The 20,891-nt window shown below is 38.5% G+C and overlaps 1 pseudogene; it reads right to left on the reverse strand.

Moving 5' to 3' along the window:
* Nucleotides 1-1,218: 1,218 nt before the first annotated feature.
* On the reverse strand, nt 1,219-2,548 carry LOC149265921 (BTB/POZ domain-containing protein At3g05675-like; annotated as a pseudogene).
* Between the last annotated feature and the right edge of the window lie 18,343 nt (nt 2,549-20,891).

A 20,891-nucleotide genomic window follows, 5' to 3' on the forward strand; every position in this document is an offset into this window, starting at 1 on the left:
CACACCCCAAAACATGAGTCTGTAATACCTTCATTAATTAACTGAGATCATTCACGACTGATTTTCAGATCATTGATACAAAGCGAATTATGGAGGAGGTTTGCAAGAATCCTTTAAAAAAATTATTGAACCTTGGATTACAATTGTAGAACATAATGACGTTGTCAATAGGTTTGTTGGATAAAAGTGAAAGAATGCTTTTAATCTTTAGGATCAACCTATACTTGATGTTATTTATATTATCTATATGCAATAGGTAAGTATTGTTAAATGCATCATATTAGGCACGAGTTGATTTAAGTTCCTATTGGTGAGTTAGAGGAAACAATAAATTGTTTATTTCCTATTCTGCAATAGGTGTGTAATAGATGCAAACATGATCATGTCGTGTTGCTGATTTAGATTCCTTTATATATAATGAATATTATCTGTCTTGTTGTGCTAAGAGAAGCAAGCTTCTCTATAGCTTAGGTGGGGGGAATGTATTTGTAGTTGTGTGTGTATATAACACTTAAAGAAACAAAAAAAAATATTTGACATCAAACTCAAGTAGAAAAGGAAAATTAAAAAAAATTGGATCTCCAAGGAGGTTTTCCTGCACCCTCCAAATTTGGAATAGGTATAATTCAAGCTTTCCCCAAGCTAGATTACTTACTACCAACTAGATTAATATTCCAAACAACCCTCCATTGCTCATTGTAGTAAGTATCATAGACCTAGGGTTTTAGGAATGTAACTATACCTACCCCTACCACTGGGATACTCTACCATTCTACCAAGTCCGTTTAATTAATAGTAGAGATACATGCCCAAGAAGCAACTTTGTTTGGAATGCCTAGATGGGGATTGGTATTCTATTCTAACAACAAATGAATTCTTGCCTTCAACTTTGTAGGTTAATTTGAATGTATTGCGTAGTTTTCTCTAAACCCTACGTGCAATTCCAGTGATTTAATGATTCCTTTTACTATGATCTCATTCCTCCATCTAGTTTAACTGATTGGCTCCCTTTCTCCGTGAAATGATCAGTTTAAGGTGAATTGTACACGGTATTATATGTCCTTTATTTAACCGTCTTGAATCATGCAATGGATGCCCCAAATTTCTATCAATGAATACAAGCCATCTCCTCTTTGTTTCCTTGCACCTATAACACCACAATTCAAAAGCTTCACTCAAATATGGATGCCTTGATTGCTATGCTTGAATCCAATTATATTAATGGCCAACAATGGTAGCGGTAGAGGTATTGTTGGTATTAACACCAATCAAACCCAAAAACAATATCCTTTTTTCTTCTTTGTATCTATAATACCACACTCTAAAAGCTACACTTAAATCTAGGCATCTTTCTTGCTCTGTTTTAAGGCATTCACCTAAATTTTCAGCCCGATCACTAGAAGACAATGATAGAACCAGGGAAATGAGCACATATTCTATTCTTTGATAGAGATCATTATCCATTTGGTAAGCCATTTTATCATAAAAAAATTTGTAGGTCAAGTTGTGGCTTTGTCTCCCTTATAAATGGTAACCAAAGTTTCAACGAATGTGTTCACCTTGGAGAAGAAAGGGTTACATTTTCATACCCAACTGACTCCAAAACCTTTCTTGTAACTTCAATCAAGTTCATTTTTTTTTTACAGAGGCATGACCTTAATATTATATCCTTAACTGTCTAAATAAATTTATTTGAAACTTTTATCCACTTGCTGACAAATTCAGTTAAAGGATCCATCTTAGGTAAAATATGACACAACCATAAGAAGTTAGCCAAAAATCTTAAAATGTGATTTCGGTGGTCTTCTAGGACATCTTTTGTACAAGATAACAAATATGCCATTTTATTTTCAGAAAACGCCAAACAACTCCCATAGATGTTTTTTTACTTCATACTTTACATTGTCATCTATTCTAAGTAGAGGCATCATCATATTCAACAAGCATATACTCTCCCTGCTCTTGTGCAAAAGATTTGAGTTCATTTGGAGAAGCACGTAAATGAGAATGTTTTATGTCAACTTGAATTTCAGCATGTGTGGCAAAGAGAAACACATTTCATACCACTTCTAAGTCAACTAATTGAAGTCTAGAAAGGATGGGAATGACTTCTAAACCTAGCTATGGAAGGATTTTTATAATTTCTTTCTCTTCATATTCTTCCCAAGGAACTATCTCTAAATACTAAACACATTTTGAAATTATTCAATCATTACCAAGTTTGGTGGCTCCTTTCAAAATGCCAAGATTCATTTTTACATGCTACCATAAACCTATAACTAGATTGTTGTCCATATAAAAAATCCTTAAAATGTTCAAATGATGATCATATTTAGATTCACAACAGTAAACTTCTACATAATTCTAGAAATTGGCATATGGGCTAGTCATCTGAAAGATGCTTCGCAAAATATTTTCTTTGTTTTACCAATTTTTTTGAATGGTAGTAAAACTTGTATTCTTTGCCATCACTTGTCCTTAATCTCACAATTACTTCACTCGTGGGATGATCCCCAATTTTTTTCAATGCAATATTCTCTTTTCTCATGGGAAAATGAAAGCCATTCAAGATTCATATCAAACAAAAACAGTAACTTGAGCGGAAGCTGACACACTCCATCCTCATCTAGTGGAAAGGTATCTCCTTAAATATATTGTCCCATAGTAAACAAGTATAATCATTATCACACTAACGCTCTTGCCTCTAAAAATTTCCTCAATCAACCCTTCAGTCATTTGTCCATAAGAGGTCCAATAAGAATCTCCCCAAGGAAAAAAATATAAGTAACTTGAAAGAAAATTAAAATGTTGTTTTTAATCTATGACCTTTTGTACAAGTGTATCATTCAAAGTGTGTGAATGGTATGGTAGCATCAGTGTAGAGTATTGAATTGCATTGGAGATGAGAGAAACCTTTGTAGTTTTCAGTACATTAAAAGTGAATGTGAGCCATAATGGCAAGCCTAATAAGTAAATTCCAATCGAGAAATTAATTTATAATGACAAACCTCATTATAGGAAACTTGTTGTAATGGCTACAACCACCCTCCAAAAACTTTCTTTCTCTTCGTTTTGGAGCCTCCCTCCTCAAAATCTTAGAAATGTCTTGCACTTCTGAGGTACTTTTGTTTTATTTGAAGCTATGTTTCACTTGACAGCTTTTGTTTCCTAACTTGTCTTGTTTTCCGACCACAAGCTGACCTTGTGACTTGGTTCACATCCGGTTCTTGTATTTTCTTGGAAAACTACATAATCCTAGAGGGAAACCAGCCTTGCTCTCAAAAATTGCGCAAAGAAGCCTGACAGTTATCCCTGCTCTCCAGAAATGAGCAGAGGAATCTGGTAGATAGCCCTTCTTAGAGAAATTGCGCAGAACATCGAGACACTGGGCTTTGGATCAAGAATTGCACAGACCCAACTGTCAGCTTGTCTTCAGCTGGGAAATTTTGCAGAGCATGGGAGGCAACCAAAGCCGCTTATCCCAGGAATTGCGCAAAAGCATTCTTGAGTTTGTTGTCTGATGCATGTGCCGAAAAGTTGCCTAGTTCCATCCAGAACTGCCAATATTCCCATGCATGCATGGCAGTCTTTCCCGAAAAAGAAAAAGGAAAAAAGAAAAAATTATCCCTAAAAAATAGGGATCTATTTTTAGCACTGGGAGTTACATGCAAAGTCGATTTTAGAAACTTCCCGCCAATTGTCGCTTTTCCTATATTTGTGGCATGCATGTCATAAACCCTAAATCTTCCAAATCTATTTAAATGACACCCCAGGGTTCATTCTACACACTTGATCTTGGAGCTCTGGCATTCCTGAAGCATCTAGGAACCTTCGGCATAGTCAGCACAACTTTTCCAGGTAAGTTTTTCTTTTCAAATCTTTTTCTCCTTTTTATGTCACTTTTATTTCCTTGGCTTGTGTGAGTGTTGTTTCGCATGTTTTTTTGAAAAACCACTGGCATTTTCATTTTTCTTAACTTGTAAAAGTGATGTTTCAAGTTATGCATCGTCCTTCCTAAGTGTCGCATGCACAACATTATTTTTTCACTAACAGTCGTCGTTGCGGCGACCCTCTCCACCAAATTCATTGATCATCTGTTTCATTGATTCCTTCATTTGGTTTGATTGCATGCAGATCATTCACTCCTGTTTGCACCATACTTTTCTTTCACTTTCGAAACTACTTGTTTTCAAGTCGCCTTTGGGCAGATTTGAGTTGCCTTGGCTCAGATCTTTCTTTCACTGGAATGCTCTGTGCATACCTAAACTCGATGCTCTACCTTGGCCCTAGTAATTGCGCAGAAGATTTCATGTCACTGCCTTCTACTAGTGCTCTACATTGTTCTAGGAATCAGTGCCCAGCCTTGCCCACTGGGATTGCATGATGCGTAGTCCTAGCTAGCAGTTAAGCTAGACTAAACATCGCATTGAAATTCCAGTCCACAGTCAACCCAGCTGGACTTTGCTCTATGCAATTCCAGTTAGCAGCAAGATCAATGGCAGTTGGGATGATACAATGCACAGTTCTAACTAACATTCCGAGGGCCTCCCAGAGTCACCACTACATAATCTTACCCAGCAGTAACCCAGTTCGTTACATGATCAATCTGTGAAGTACATTTTGTTTTAAAGTGAAATTTGCTTGTCGTGAGTGTCTACTTTGTCTCCATGTACATGAGTGGTTGAGAAGTCTCTCAATAGTACAGGTGCCATGGTTTCCAAGAGAGCTGAATAAAAGGACACTGTAGAGAGCAGCACTAGAGACGTGGTTGAACAGGTGCAAATAAACTTTCCTATCGATGTGGACACACAATTGTTCATAGAGAAGGACATGAAGATCGCATGGAAATAGATAAAGGACATATTTGCAAGAACTTTCAAGGAAGATTTGGAATATCGCCAAGTCTATGTCAACATTCATAAGTCAGGCTTGTACAACATTGCATGCAGATACCCTGCCATCCCATGTGCGGATATCATTCATTACGTTGTCTCACAAACTAATCTTGAGACGATGACACTGAGTAACGCCAGTGGAACACAACTTGTCACCTTCAGGAAGGAAACCTACCATCATATGTATCACTTTCTATAGCCGGTGAACTACATGGATACAATGTTATTCACTCCACAATAATGTGAACTTAAGAGATATCTTGAAGCATTGGGTAAAAGAGCCATCGAAGTTCACAAAGACACCCAACTAGGTCTACAAGATGAAGTCACTCAGGAAGGCTTACCACCTCCTAGTCATCTTTGCATGTTGCTTGTATGAATAAGAGAGCACAGAGACCTTCCTGCAGAGTTGAGTTGTTCGGTTGGAAAATGAAGGAAGGCCTTTCAACTGGTCGAACATGTTGGCTCTTCAGCTAAAATTGCATGTGTCAAATTCCCAGAATCCGCCTAAGGATGGACAAGCAAGATTATATATGTCCTCTTACCTGCTTGATGCAATATGTGCCCAACAATAGTTCCCTGGCATGGGTTGGACATGGACACGATCAGAGGAAGCTGTGAATTTTTATTGCAAGTTCCTCTCCGAGTGCAGCTACCAAGGAGTCATGACGAGCTTGTCTGACCACTTCATCACTCCGCTATACAAGATGATATTTGAACAGGACCGACATTGCATGTCCCAGGAAGAGGTGTAGGAATTGCTCAACATTGCAGATTGGTATGCCTCACCCGGTGGCACCTTCATCAGGATGTTTGGTGTGGAGAAGCCTCTGCATGAGCTACTGAGGTTTTCCATAGACAGGTTGGTCATGCAAGAGGTTGCATACCACATCTCCATAGGATTGTCAGTAGCACTGCATAGGAGGAAGAAGGCACCATGGCCTGCTCTTCCTTTGCAGATTGGATTTTATGAGATCCATACCTTCAAAGATGCAGATGTCGAGACCGAGGACTTGAATAAGTTTAGGTTCGACACCAAGAGTTTCAATCCATATGATTCGCACTGCATATTCAAGAACCACTGTGTGAAGGTGTACTTCGCATGGGTCCATGGGACATGTCATTGGCCAGAGGAAGATCCTTGGAGGTATTTCTATAACTCCTGTAGGCTCAATGAACCAGTCAGCATGGTTGTAGAATGGAAAGTAGCAGTGCAGGCAGCAACACCATAGGATGCAACAATAATAGCAACAGTGACCAATAAATCGACGCAAGAAAAAGGAAAGAGGAAGATTCCCGAGAGCAAAGAAGCTGAGAAAAGCTACAAGTTTAAAAAAGATCCACTTGTTGAAAGAGTAGCCTTGGAGATAGAAGCAAAGAGGCGACAACATGATAGGAGAGTAGCATAGAGAAAGAGGGAGAAGCAAATATTGGAAGAAGCAAAAAGGAGATTTTAGGAGACAGAGAAGAAGTTGAAAGAAGAATAAGAACTCAGGAGGAGAGAGAGTGAAGAAAGGCTGAAATAGGAACAGGAACAAGGAAAAGGAACATTGATAGAGAAAATTGCATAGATACAAGTTGAAAAAACAGAGCAACCAACAGATGATGAACAAGGTGAGCAGGTGCAGGTTTGGGAACTTGCCCAACAGGTTGAGTAGTTGGTTGAGGTAATAGACATGGAGACAGAACATGAGCTAGAGGACCAAGACATCGATCTCATGCCAAGGGCATCCAAGTTTGAACCACAGTCTCCGCCACCTCTAGAACCAAAACAAGTCCCGAGCAAGTAAGGAGAAGTTGTTCTCGTTAGAGATGATCCAGAGATGGACGTGTACAATTTATCATTTGCCGAGACACAACTGAGGATTGTACAGGCAAGAAGAAAGAAACAGCCAGATGATCATACATCACCTGTACACATATAATAAAGGATAATTGTACCAGATGTTAGATGACATCTAGTTGCCATGGTCGAGGCTTCTAAGACTTATTCAGAAGCCAGGAGTTCGATAGTAAAGTTCTTGGTAGAAGAAAATGATCGAATGTTGAAGGACTTGCAAGAGGCTAGGAAAAGAGCAGAGCAGTTTGCAGGATTCGCCATGACAGAAATGAAGAAAGCAATAGTGGCAGAGATATCAAGTTTGGGGGCCATCATGGGGACCCTGTATAGAATATTTGTCATTGTGCACAAAGTGTCATCCATTTACATGGATTTCAGCAATAGTGCGCGTAGACACCCCAAACACTCAAAGACATTCACACTGCTATTGTGCACATGCAAGAATGGACAATGAGGTATAAGGGAGCCCTGCTTTACTTGCACAAGAAGGTGAAGCCAGAGGCTAAGCTAGACAAAGCATAGATTCAGATGCAGATCTAGAATTATGAGTAGATCCCTCCTCTCATCACTAGCATCAAGGCTTCCTATGCACGGTTTTTTAGGAGTTTAGATTTCATAGTGTGAATGCATAAGATCCCTTCCATCAGAACCCTCACCCAGGCCATGAGGAAGAACCAAGTCATGCTAGATGTCGACAAGTACATAGAGTAGTTGATGCACATAGCCACTAGCGATGACTTGCAGCTCATCGCAGAGAACATGCAAAGGTACATCAATGGTCCATCCACACTCGAGACAATGTTGCGCGTGCTTCAAGATGAACTAGACATAGGTTTCAGAACCATATACCCGAAATCCATGGAGGCAAGGGTCCAATTAAATAAATATGACATCAAACATTACGGGGGCACAATAGAGCGAGGAGGTTATTGAGTTAGTATTCCCCAAGACCCTGAGTGATTTTGTTTGTCTTTTCAGGCTTACTCAAGCCTATTTTGTCCCACATGGGTATATGTGGAAATTGTATTATTGTAAATGTATTGTAAGTGAAATTCCAAGTGTCATTAGTGGAATGTGAACAACCATTATTGTAATGTGAAAAGTCATGAGGGTAGTCCAAGAGTCAAAGGGGAATGTCAAGGGTCACCCCACCCTTTTCCATATATAGAACCTGATTACTCATAGGACAAGCTTTTCGGAGCCAAGATTTGGCTAGGCATTGCTTAGAGAAGGCTTGGAGATTATTGTGACGAGCCTTGACTTCTCCACAACATACAGTGAGTACATATCTTTGGAGGAGCAGGCGATGCTAACAGTAATGTTCCACTATTAGGGCTAGTGGTTGTTAATGGTGTATGTATGGATGGAACTTTCACTTTATATATATAACATAGCCAACACGTCTTCATGCATATGTTGTTATTGTAGTTCAACTATTCTGGTTACCTTAGCAATATATGTTTTTTAACTTACAAATTTGTGTACGAACTATATTGTATATGATGGTATGAATCTTGTTGAATTCATGTTGTTGGTTTAACCCATAACTTTGGATTGTGGACTATTCTGCTTTCTTGCTCATGATGTCATTCATCTCATGTGTTCCTTTCAGGTTGCATACTATTACAGGCTTCTAAGGGGCACACTTTATTTTCCCCCTCCTTGTGTTAGAACCCCCCTGCATCTCACTTGAATCGTTCCAAGGTCATTGGTCCGGATTTAAACAGGAACGAAACAAATTTTATATATGACCATAAATACAGAGATGCAATAGAAATAATACTTCATTTCATTGATGTAAAATACTGAAATATGCTTACAAACATAAATGGAAATAAACTAGCTCATGCGATGGTAGCTTATCTCTGAGAAGAGATGTGGTACTACATGCAATTGAACTATCTTACAATGAGACTCGAAGGCCTACTTATTGTTGAGAAACAATGGGAAACCCTAAACATCCAAAAACCTAACCCTGGGAGATGAAGCGCCAAACTATGGGCCCCGTTTTGGGTAAATTGGTACATCAACTTCCCAAGGTTGTAACTTTGGCATACAATCTCCGTTTCACTCGTTAGAAATATCTATTTGAGGATTACAACTTCTGAGTGAGCAACATCAGACCATGGACCCATGTTCCTCCCAGTTTTCCCAAAAAACGTCGTTTAGGGCCTCAAAATGGCTTTGGAAGTTCAGGACCCAAAAAACTGCCAAAAATAGTAAATTGTGCTACAAATAAGGAAACTAAAAAATGAAAGAACCAATGGTGGAGGTACAAGTGGAATAGGTAGATGGCCACCAATATCCACCTAGATCATTCATCCCCCCTTAGGAAGAAATTGTCCCCATTTCATTGAGTTCCTCCATGAGATGAGGAAACTTCTATTGAACTTGGTCGCTGGTGAAGGAGTTGGCATGTTTTGAAAACTTGATATAGTTGGATCCTTTGTTGTCGGGTGTTCTTGCTCTACCTGTCCATGATCTGATTAGTTGTGGCCTGTTCCATGCAATCTGGATTTAACTCTATAGGTGTGAGTTGTTCTTTAATGTCTGATGTGTCTAGCAATGGTGTGAAGTATGGTCAAAGACGGTCCACATTGAACAATGGGTGCAGGCCAAGGAATGGGGGAATGTTGAGCTCAAATGTGTTATCTCCCATAGCCTTGGTAATGGTGTAAGGACCATATCGAAGTGGTATGAGTTTCTGATAGTCTATGCTAAGGCGTTCCTTTTGGAAATGCAACCAGACTTTATCTCACACCTGAAACTTGTGTGGCACCCGATGTTGATCATGTCGGTGCTTGTACTTGACATTTGATTTCTCTAGAATGTCATGTACCTGCTGGCGGATATGTTGGATGTGCTCAATGAAGTTGTTTTCCTTATCAGTTTCAGACTGGACATGAGCCAAATCTACCTGAATAGCTGCAAATGGCATGGCCACATCAATGGGAAATAGTGGCTAGAATCCTAAGCCCACTTGAAAGGGACTATGGCCAGTCGAGCTGTGGAGAGCCCAATTATAGCTATGCTGGACATAGGGGAGGCTCTCATCCCATGTGCATGGATGCTTTGAGTTGTACATGCACATAATGTGCATGACCATCCTATTGACGACCTCTGTTTGGCCATCAGTTTGGGGATGGAAAGCTATGGACTTAGTGAGCTTGGTGTCCAACATTGACTAGAGACTAGACCAAAATGCACTGAGGAACCTATTGTCCTGATCTGAGATGACAAATTGTGGGATCCCAAAGTGTACACACACTCATTCAAAGAAGAGTTTAGCAGTGGTTTCTGCTGTGATATTCTTCTTACAAGCCGCCATAATGGCCATCTTCGAGAATCTGTTGATGACCATAAGAACACAGTCATTGCCATGCTTAGTAGAAGGAAGGCCCGACATGTAATCCATGGAGATGGATCCCATGGTCGACTAGGGGTAGGCAGTGAAGTATAGAGGCCTTGCTTCTTGATGCTTGGTTTGGCAATGGCGCAGGCAGTGCATGATCTGATGTACTTCCTGACATCCTATCGAGTATTTGGCCAATAGAAATACTTCTACAGTACTGCCATCGTTTTCTCGACCCCGAAATGCCCAGTAGCCCGACTATAGTGTGCTTCCCAGATGATATTCGCACACTCACTTGAAGGAACACAAAGGTGACCTAGGTGGCATAATAGGGCATCCTGGAGGTGAAAATATGGAACATGCTGACCCTCCAAAAGTGTCTGGTATGTGTGGCTGAATTCTGGGTTGTTTTTGTAGAGAAATGGCGAATTAGAAGTCTCGTGCCCACAAGCGTTGAGCACGGTGGTTAACGTCATGATCGGTGGTTGGCTGAGGTAATCTACAACATTATTGGTGCTGCCCTTCTTATACTTGATATTCAAATGGAACTATTGCAGGTATGTGGATCACTTCTGATGGCTATCAATCTACAACTTCCCTTGTGTTTGTATGAACTGTAGGGGCCAGTGGTTTGTGTGGATGACCGTTTCCTTCCCTAAAATATAATGCTTCCATTGTCGGTAGGCCAGCACAATGGAATACACTCTTTGTCATAAGTGGGATACTTTTGGACTGTGTCTGAAAGTGTCTCACTATGATATGCCACTGCATGTCCGTGTTGAGTAAGGACTACCCCAATGCATAGTGAGAGGAACCTGTCTCGACCTCAAATGGTTGTTGCAAGTCTAGTAATGTGAGCACTAGTGCCTAGAAGAGGCGATGTTTCAACTCTGTGAATGCATTTTGTTGACATTCAAACTAAAAGAATTTTTCTTTCGCTCCTCCCTTGATGACTTGACTCAAGGGCCAAGTGATATGAGAGAATCCCAACACAAACCTGCGCTAGAAATTGGAAAGACCCAGAAAGCTACAGAGCTCTGTCAGAGTGGTTGGAGATGCCTAATCTCGAATGACTTGGATCTTGGCTAGATCCACATTCACCCCTCGTTTATCAATAATGTATCCCAAATACTGAGCTTGGGTCATGCAAAATGTGCATTTCTCGAAATTGGCACATAGCTTATGTTGCCATAGTGTTTGGAGAACCTGTCAAATGTGATGGAGGTGCTCTTTCCAACTCTAGTTGAAGATCAGGATGTCATCCAAGTATACAACTACAAATGAGTTGGTGAATGGCCGCAAGATGTCATCCATCAGCCTCATGAAGGTTGCAGGAGCATTCATCAACCCGAAAGGCATAACCAACCATTCGAAAAGGCCCTCCTTGGCTTTGAAGGCAATCTTCCACACATCAGAGGGTTCAATTGGTACTTGGTGATATCCAGACTTCAAGTTGATCTTGCTGAAATATTTTGCCCCCTTCAGTTGGTCCAAAAGGTCATCAATCCGTGGGATTGGGTACCTATTCCAGACAATGATCTTGTTTAGTGCCTGATAGTCAATACAGAGTCTCCAAGTCCCATCCTTCTTCTGTACCAACACGATCAGGCTCCCACAAGGTGATGAACTCAGACAGATGTGACCTTTCTGCAGCAGCTCCTGAATCTGCCTCTTGATTTCGTTGTTCTCCAAAATGGAGCGCTGATAGATTGGTCCATTAGGAAGTGGTGCACCTGGGGTCAGATCGATGGAGAGCTTGACTTGGCAGTGTAGAGGCACCCTTGCAAGGGAGGTGAAGATGTCCTCGTACTCCTCCATGACCTTGTTCATATGTTGTTGTTGTGTAGAGGGGCCCTATCTGGAGGTCGTGGCCACCGTCTTCTTCTTTCCTTGAGGGTGTATCATCAGAAAAACAAACTTCCTGGTTTTGGAAATGAGCATACTGCATTGTTTTGTAGTAACCAAAGAGATGGCAGTAGGCGGTGCTACCTCTGGTATCCTGTACAACTTATTTCCCAAAGTAACAATAACAACATGAGGCCTCGACTCATACAAAACATGTCGCTTCCACAAGTATGGTTGGCCTAATAATACATCACAAACATGAAGGGGAGAAACATCACACAATACCTCATCTGTGAAGGGCTTGATGTTGTATGGAAGGAAACATTGTAGGCTCATGCGAAGATCCTTTCATTGGTGAAGGCACCAAATGGTGTACGGTTGTGGATGTCCTGTGGTCGGTAATCCCATCTCCTTCACGACCTCTACCGAAATGAGGTTATTTTGGCTCTCGTTGTCAACAATGAACTATAGCGGGGAACCCTTTACCCACATCTGGGAGTGGAAGAGGTGCTCCTCCTCCTCTGGTTCTTCAGGTTCCTCCTTCTGGATCTTTGTTGTGGTAATGGTGGCGTTGGGCTCCACATCAATAATATTCTTCCCTTTGTCATTCCCCTTATCGGGTTTTGACTCAGAGTCAGAACATGCATCTGATTCTGAAGACTTTAGCTCAGCCACCAATGACTACTTGGCCTAACACTCAATTATGTTGTGAGTGCAGCTCTTATGGAACTAACACCACTTTCCGTGTCCTTCTTCGGATTCACAGTGTTGTTCCTTGCTTGCAGCTTTGTCGGGTTGTCTTGGGCCACCCTACCTTGGCTTTGTCCTTTATTCAGAAGTTTGGGTGCACCTTTCCCTAGCTTTGAGTTCGTAGATCGAAAGTCTCGCTTCTTCTATTTAAACTTCTACTCAATCTTGACAGCATATTAGTATGTCGTGTCGAGTGAGGAGATGTCCAGGAACTCCATCTCATCCTAGATGTACCTGTGTAGGAAGCCACGGTATTTTAGTACCAAATGCAGCTCAAAATCCTTGATACCCAATTTTGTGCAAAGGGTATGAAAAATATTGGTAAACTCTAATACATCTTGGTCCCTTCCCTACCGCAGCGTGGTCCACTTTATGTATTTATCCTCATAGCTTCTGAAAAGGTAGCATTTCTCCTTGATGGCATTTCGGAATCAATTCCAAGTGAGTATGGCTAAAAACAGTGAGGCATACTTTCATCCTTCTGCTCACAGTATGTTTCCCACTAGTCCTTGGCATGGGGGGAAGCCTTGAGAAGAGCAAAAGTAATCTTTTCCTGGCTGCAAAAATCATGAACAAAAAAATACCCTTCTAGAAGATTTAACCATTTATCTACAACGTCTACATCTGTCTAACCCTCAAATATGGGAATGTCAAAGTTAACTTGTACCTTAAAGGGTGTGGCACTTCTAGAGTAGCTGCTGGAAGTAGATGTGTCGCCCGTGGGTAGCTGCTGAAGGATCTGGGAAAAGTTGTCCATCATCGCATTCCTTTGTCATTCGAGGGCCTCTTCGATCAAGATTTTGATAGGATCTCCTGCCCCCTCATCTTTCTTTTCATCCACCATGGGAGGCCATTGGGATTTTCGAGGATGTTCTTGCAAAGGTTCGACTAGTTCAAGCCCTAACTCCTTATATCTTGACCTCGTTGAGGACATGAAAAGAAACAAAAATAAAGAGCACACCGCTCTAATACCACTGATCTGGATTTAAACAGGAACATAGCAAATTGCAGATATGACCATAAATACAGAGATGCAACATAAATAATACTTCATTTCATTGATGTAAAATACTAAAATATGCTTACAAATAGAAATGGAAATAAACTAGCTCGGGCGATGGTAGCTTATCTTTGAGAAAACATGTGGCGGTTACATGCCTCTGAACTATCTTACAATGAGGCTCGAAGGCCCATTTATTGTTGAGAAATAATGGAAAACCCTAAACATCGAGAAACCTAACCCTAGGAGATGAAGCGCCAAACTATGGGCCCCGTTTTGGGTAAATTGGTACATCAATTTCCTGGGGTCATAACTTTGGCATACAATCTATGCTTGACGTGAACAATGCCTCGTTAGAAAGATCTATCCAAGGACTACAACTTTTGAGTGGGTCCATGGGCCTATGTTGCTGCCATTTTTCCCAAAAAACATTTTTTAGGGCCTCAAAACGACTTCAGAAGTTCAGGACCCAAGAAACTTCCAAAAAGAGTAAATTGTGCTACAAATAAGGAAACTTAAAACCTGAAAGAACCAATGGTGGAGGTCCAAGTGGAATAGGTGGGTGGCCACCAATATCCACCTGGACCAGTCACACACTTGGTTCTAACAAAGATACCACACTTACCTTTGTGTGATATCGTAGTAAAGGCATTACTTTACTACCCACTACTAGGACTCCTACTCCAAACGGTATGAGATCTAGTTGGGACTTCTTACCAAGGAGATCCCCTGACAGGTTGGTAGGTCCAACATTGTCAACAAAACTGTAGGTGACCAACTAATGATAGTAATATACAACTAAACATATGAAAAGAACTCCATTCTTTGCAATCGTTTACATGACAAACACCAATTTTATTGAAATATACTAGATAGTTTACTTAAATAATAACCAACTTTTTAAATAATTCCTTCAACTTAGGACTCTTCACATGAGAGGCCTTATTGCACATTTAACATATCGATGCATCCAACTAGATATACTTTTAAGTGAAGGCTATGTCCAGTTATTTGTGTATGTGTATCATTTCCTTATGAACATGTCTTGCCTGAGATATGGTGGGAATGCTAGGTAATATTCAGCTAAGCTTAGAGAATTAGATTATTCAATTGTAATTTCAATGACTAATTTTCCATAGATATAAGATACTCTAGCATTAAAAAGAGTAGCTGTTGGCTAGAAGAAATTGAACAGAAATTGAAATTCCCAAATGTCAACATTGGAATTTCAATAGAGAAGGTATTCAATATTGCAAGGCCATAGCAGATGAATTCAGGTTAAGGATATCTAAATTACTGAAAATAAACACTCAAACATAGTTTCAATTCCATGATATTTGCAAACAATTTGGAGCCTAGCATGCATTTATTTAAATTAAATGACTAAAAGTGTGACATACCAAAAAGCACACTTGAAACTCCAAATTACAGGCTTGTGCCTTGCGCTACTAGCATATTCTACTCTAGCATTGAAAAGAGTAGTTATTGGGTAGAAGAAATTAAAAAAACAAAAATTGAATGCCCAAATTGGAATTTCAATATTTCAAGGCCTGGAAAATGAATTTAGGTGAAGGATACCTAAATGGCTGAAAATGAATACTCCAGTATAGTTTCAATTCCATGATATTTGCAAACAATTTGGAGCCTATCATTTACCAAATTTCAAACTTCTAGTTTGATCTTCAAACTTTATAACCATGTAGGAAAGTCAATGTAATTCCTAAATTTTATTTGATGAATGCTACATATGAATCCTGTCAAACTCAACCCACTTAAAATCCATGGTTCTAGTAGGAGCACCCTTCAAAAATAATGGGGCAATGGCTACTATGGAATGATTAGAGCATTACACAATAGGAAGGATTGGTTTTGTATTCATTTATGATATCAAGAGTTTATGGGTCCATCATTACAGAGGAAAACAAATAATTTAGCACAATGGGCAAATTAATTTTGGAGGAAAGGTATTTTAGGGTACTAGGGACTTCTAGGGGAAAACTAATTGGGATTTGTGGTTTCATTGGGTTTTCAAAGAACTAGTGTTGTGCTGATTGGTTTCTACCAAGTATATTCGTAGATCCATTAATTTCTAGCTAGGATACTGGTGTGCTTTTCATTTATTGAGGGATTCAACACTTGTTATTTTTTGATCTATAGTCTTTGTAACTGTAGGGTTTAATGGTTTATCAGGTTGTACAAGGAATATGCACTGGATCATTTTTTGTTATCTATGTTACGCATTTTTTGGAGAGGGAAACCCAAGGGCGGGAGTTTTAGTGATGATTGGAAGTTCCACCAAATTTCAATGGGATGATATATAAGTTTGATTTGGAAAAATTTTTATACAAATTGAATGTTTGATTGATGTTAATTACCCATATCACGCCATGTACACCTAGCTTAAAAATTCCTTTGTGATTTCAAGAAATTTGTTTAAAATATTAATTACTTTAGGAGTATAATTTCACTAGAAATAGATGTTGCATGTTATAGGATATGGTGAGCATGATATCACAAGCCTTTACTTTAGAGCGTCTTTAAAAGTTCTTTAGTTTTCTTCACTGTTGGAGTCTTCCAATCTCTAGAATGCAAAGCATGAAGAAAAACCTCAATCTATGAAATTATACACAAATATTGTCAAGCTCTTTGAGTAAATCCCATAACGAGATAGAATGTGAACCTGCATAATATGTACTTTTGGATAATTTTTCAAGTAGTTTTGAAATATAATAATGATGATTCAGATTTTGACATGGTGGGTTATCTATTTTATTACAAGTATTGTAACTCAAAATATGAGAAAAACAAATAAATGTTAGTTGTTTCTCTTGCATATAAATGTATATGAGTTCCACACGAGGATTAGTATTTCAAAAAGATCATGTTTAATGAGAGATTGGAATGAGCTACATGTAGCGTTTCAGAATGTTCCACCTGGTAATTTAACTAATCCTATGTTTTCCTATTATGACTGTTGTTTCTGCAAGAATACATGACTGAAAATTAAGGTAGTCTGGTATCAACGATTCTCCCACGCTAATATTGTGGTGAATGAAATGTTTCCAAAGATGGTAACTAGCTCACCTATCCCTCATAATCTCACTTGATGGTAAATATTGTTGACCTGTAATGTGTCTCACAAACATTGAGTGACTAATATACTAATATAGTCCCAAAAAATTTCTCTACAACCTACTTTATTCTTGCAAGTCAAATAAGTGTAGTTGGTGCCATGCACTAAATGGTTGTTGGTTCCTCTTCCTAAGCCTTGAATCTCATCTTCATTATTATCCTATAGTTATATCCACCCACCTATGCACTCTTCATTGGGTTTCCCTTTGCTGCCCCATTGAGCCTTCTTCTCTTTTGGTTTTTCTGGGGCTGATCTAAGACTTCATTTAAGCCTGTGATAGACTCCTAAGATGTGTTTTTGTTCTCTTTGTACATTTTCCTCATTTCTATATAACCAGAAGAACAATAGAACATGAATTAAAATGGCTAAAACCTCCTCCACATTTTCCTACAAACTAACATGTTAATGCTTCATCTAGGGATGTCCCTTAAAAATGTTATTTCGAGTTTAAGGTGAAACGTTTTTATATGAAGTATGCAATCTATATTCTGTAGACACGTTATTGTTGATTTATTTTATTAATCAAATTTCAAAGATAAATCATTTTAAGGATTTTCCTTGCTTTACCAAGTTGCGGAAAATTTCCTTTCTTATCTGTTTTCAATATAATTTTGTAACCAATGGTGTGGCCATAGAGGAACTAGACAAAGAGATCAACAGTGGAAACACACTAAATAAAAACCATTCAATATTTGTGGCAAGATATTAACAACTTGTGCTAATTCTAGTTACTTTTTTTTTGTATTACTAGATTAATTTGTTTGTCATTATTGTTGTGCGGGTCATGTCACATGGGTGTGGTGTTGAGCTAACTCTATTGAATTATTTTTTATTAAGTTAAAAATAGGGGCTACATGATTATATATTTTATAAATATTATGTCATTATGTATCGAACATTTTTTTAAAATCAATGCCTATATCATCACATAATTGTTTAAAGGGTGCTAGTTCAATGGAAGAACACCTCCCTTATAAGAAGGAGGTTGGTGGCTTGGTTCCACTATGCCCTAACATGAATTAATCAATGATATTGTAGTTTATTTTAATCGAATACTTTTTATATTGATTTATTTCAGTGGTGTGATATTTTTGTGGATTCATTGTTTTATATTGTCTCTAAAGAGACAAAAGTGATATTGTAGTGTCTTCAAATATAATTCTTTATTGTCTGTATAAAGACAATAGCTAGGATTAAAGACATATTGCATTTTTTTTGTATTGTCTTAAATATTGTCTTTAATCGGGTGCCTTAAATTATTGTCATAAAATTTTTTCTTTATAAAGACTATATATAACACGGTCATTATTGTCTCTTACGAGACAATTTAATTTTTGTCTCTCCGGTGACAAAAATGAAATTGTCTCCTAAGAAACAATAATTATTGTGTTATACATTACCTTTATAGAGACATTTTTTAAAGACAATAATTTAAGACACTCACTTAAAGAAAACATTTAAGAAAATACAAAAGTTGTTTTTTGTCTCAAGTTAAGACAATTTAGCCAAAAATTGTCTCAAATATTGTCTTAAAACCCCATATGTGTTGTAGTGGATGTAATAAACATTTAATTTATGAAAACAACCATCCATGATGTGGGTGTTGTTATTGATGTGATAATATCTTGTTTGGCTAGCAAGAATGGAGTAGTGAAACGAAACTAGAGAATTGATTATGATGCCACCATGAACAACCTCATTGCAAGAAAATCATTAGGTGCATCACATTTGTTCTATTGTTCATCATCTATGTGCAAAAGCCTCTACTAGAGTTTCAGGGAGCCAAGCTAAAATTTGAAGCTAAGTTGAAAAGAGAAGTTGAGATAAGTGACATCACTTATAGCATTGTAAGACCCACAACTTTCTTTAAGAGTTTAGCTAGTCAGGTGTAGTTAGTTAAGATTGGGAAGCCATATGCGATTTTTGGAGATGGGAGGTTGTGTTCTTGTAAGCCAATTAGTGAACGAGATTTGGTCTCTTTCATGGTGGACTATTTTTTAAAAGAGGATAAGATAAATAAAATTATTCCAATAAATAAAATAATGATAACATTCTATGTGGTGTTTTATATAAGTATGCTTGACAAATTTTGTTGGGGAAGCCATGACAATATGATGGAAGACTTATGCATAATGGTAGAAGAAATACATATTACTTTAAAAATGATGAAATGAAATTTAACTTACATCCATATAATGAAGAAGTGGAGAATTCCATTAGCAGAGTGTTATGTCTATTGTTGGTATGTGAAGGAAGTAGAGTAGCAAGAGCCTATGGGGCAATGGATTGAAGAAGATAAAAAGCAGAGCATGGGTTCTATAGTAGTAACACATACGATAGAAAATTATACGAGAGGATTTCATTCCTATAATGTTTTGAGTGATGATATGTTTATAAGAAATTCAAGTGAATGATATGGCCATGAGAGATAAAACTAAGTGTGAAAGTTGATAGTGAGGAGAATAGATTACTTATGCAATCCATGAAACAAGTGTTGAGAATGGTTTACAAAAGAAATTTTCGTGTGGAAATAAGTGGCATTAAGTGGAAGGAATATAAGAAAATAAGTATGGATGGGGTAAAGGAAAGGATGTAGTGAAACCTTATGTAATCGATCAACAAGGGATGCAAGAAACACTAAAACTTGGGGCAAATGTGAAAGACTATTGGGTAATGAAAATGAAAAAAATGCTATGGATGTTAGTAATGGTAATGGCTATAGTAACATGTCTATTTTCCACTTTTTTTAGCCTATTTTTTTGTAAAGATAGTCAAATTTTCTAAGGGAATCACATTGAGGGTCATCCTTAATCTAGAAAGCCATCATACACATCTCATTCAATTTTACTAGTTTTAGGTGGTATTTCCATGATATATATTTATATTATATATTTGTTATAAAGGCTCCTATAACATTTGCCATAGAAACCACAAAAGATACTACAACCTGATGCAGGAGCATCCAGCACCGTAGTTGAAGGTGGAATCCAAGCGAAGCAGAGCTAAGAGTACGTGGATAGCAAAGCTGAACGAAGGGGGAAAAATACAGAAAATTTGCTTTAAAACAGATTTAAAGCAGAAAAGATGTGATCGTTGCATTGAGATAAGCATCAATCGAGATCCTTACGAGGTCTTAGGGATTCATTGGAGTCGTTGATTACGTGTAGGAGGAGATTTCGGATCTGTTGTAATCCATGCTATTTCAAATCTTATATATGTAATGAGGCAGAGATCGAAAGAAAAGAGATATATATCTATAGTAATAGATAGGCGTTTAGGAGTGAGTGAAATGTAGTCGAGCAAGCTTGTCTCTAAGGCTGGAATGCCTGGAATGTAAGTTGTTCTGTATTTATATGAAAACCTGTTTTATTGTTGTATACGCCTGCGTATGTGTGTTTTGTAGTTGAGTGTTGTGAACTTATTGATCGACCATCGATCGCTTATAGGATCAATGGCGATCTAATATCATTTAACTGTTATGTATGGTGATTGAATATAATGTGTGTGTAATGCGTTCGGTTTAATGTTGAATTGCCACAGTTGAACATCGCATCCGAACCAAAAAGGTAACCCATATCACAATAGACCGGATGCGAAAAGGCTGTAACTGGTTTAAAGTGGGATCGGGTCCAAAAATCGCATTGGTATTGCAGAAGAACCTGGCAACAGTTGTGACACATAATTTCTGAGAGTTGCGATCTCCGACAGTCATCGCATCGGAGCAGTGGAGATTAGCAACGAATTGGAGTAGTTGGACGGAGTTGTGGATCGCTGATTGTATGGATCGGGATTGTGGTTAGATCGGGGCTTTGGCATTCAAGTCTTTGCGATGTGCGACTTTCAATTACTTGGATCGGAGGTGCAGAATCGTCGTGAGGTATTAGCACATATTGTGTAATTGTGCAGTGGTTATTTAAAAGGTGCCCAACGCTGTTTTTAAGAGATTAAAGGGATGCTCTATTCAAATGAAGATCCGCGTAAATAAATTAAAAGGATTAAATCTGAAAATGCTTCCGTTCAGGCTTTGTGGGCCATAACCCACAGACCCAGGAGAAAAAAATTTACAATGAAAGGGG

The sequence above is a fragment of the Pinus tabuliformis genome, chromosome 6 (genome assembly GCF_031772625.1).
Source record: "Pinus tabuliformis cultivar Carrire ecotype Pingquan chromosome 6, CPIR1, whole genome shotgun sequence".
NCBI classification, from domain to species: Eukaryota; Viridiplantae; Streptophyta; class Pinopsida; order Pinales; family Pinaceae; genus Pinus; species Pinus tabuliformis.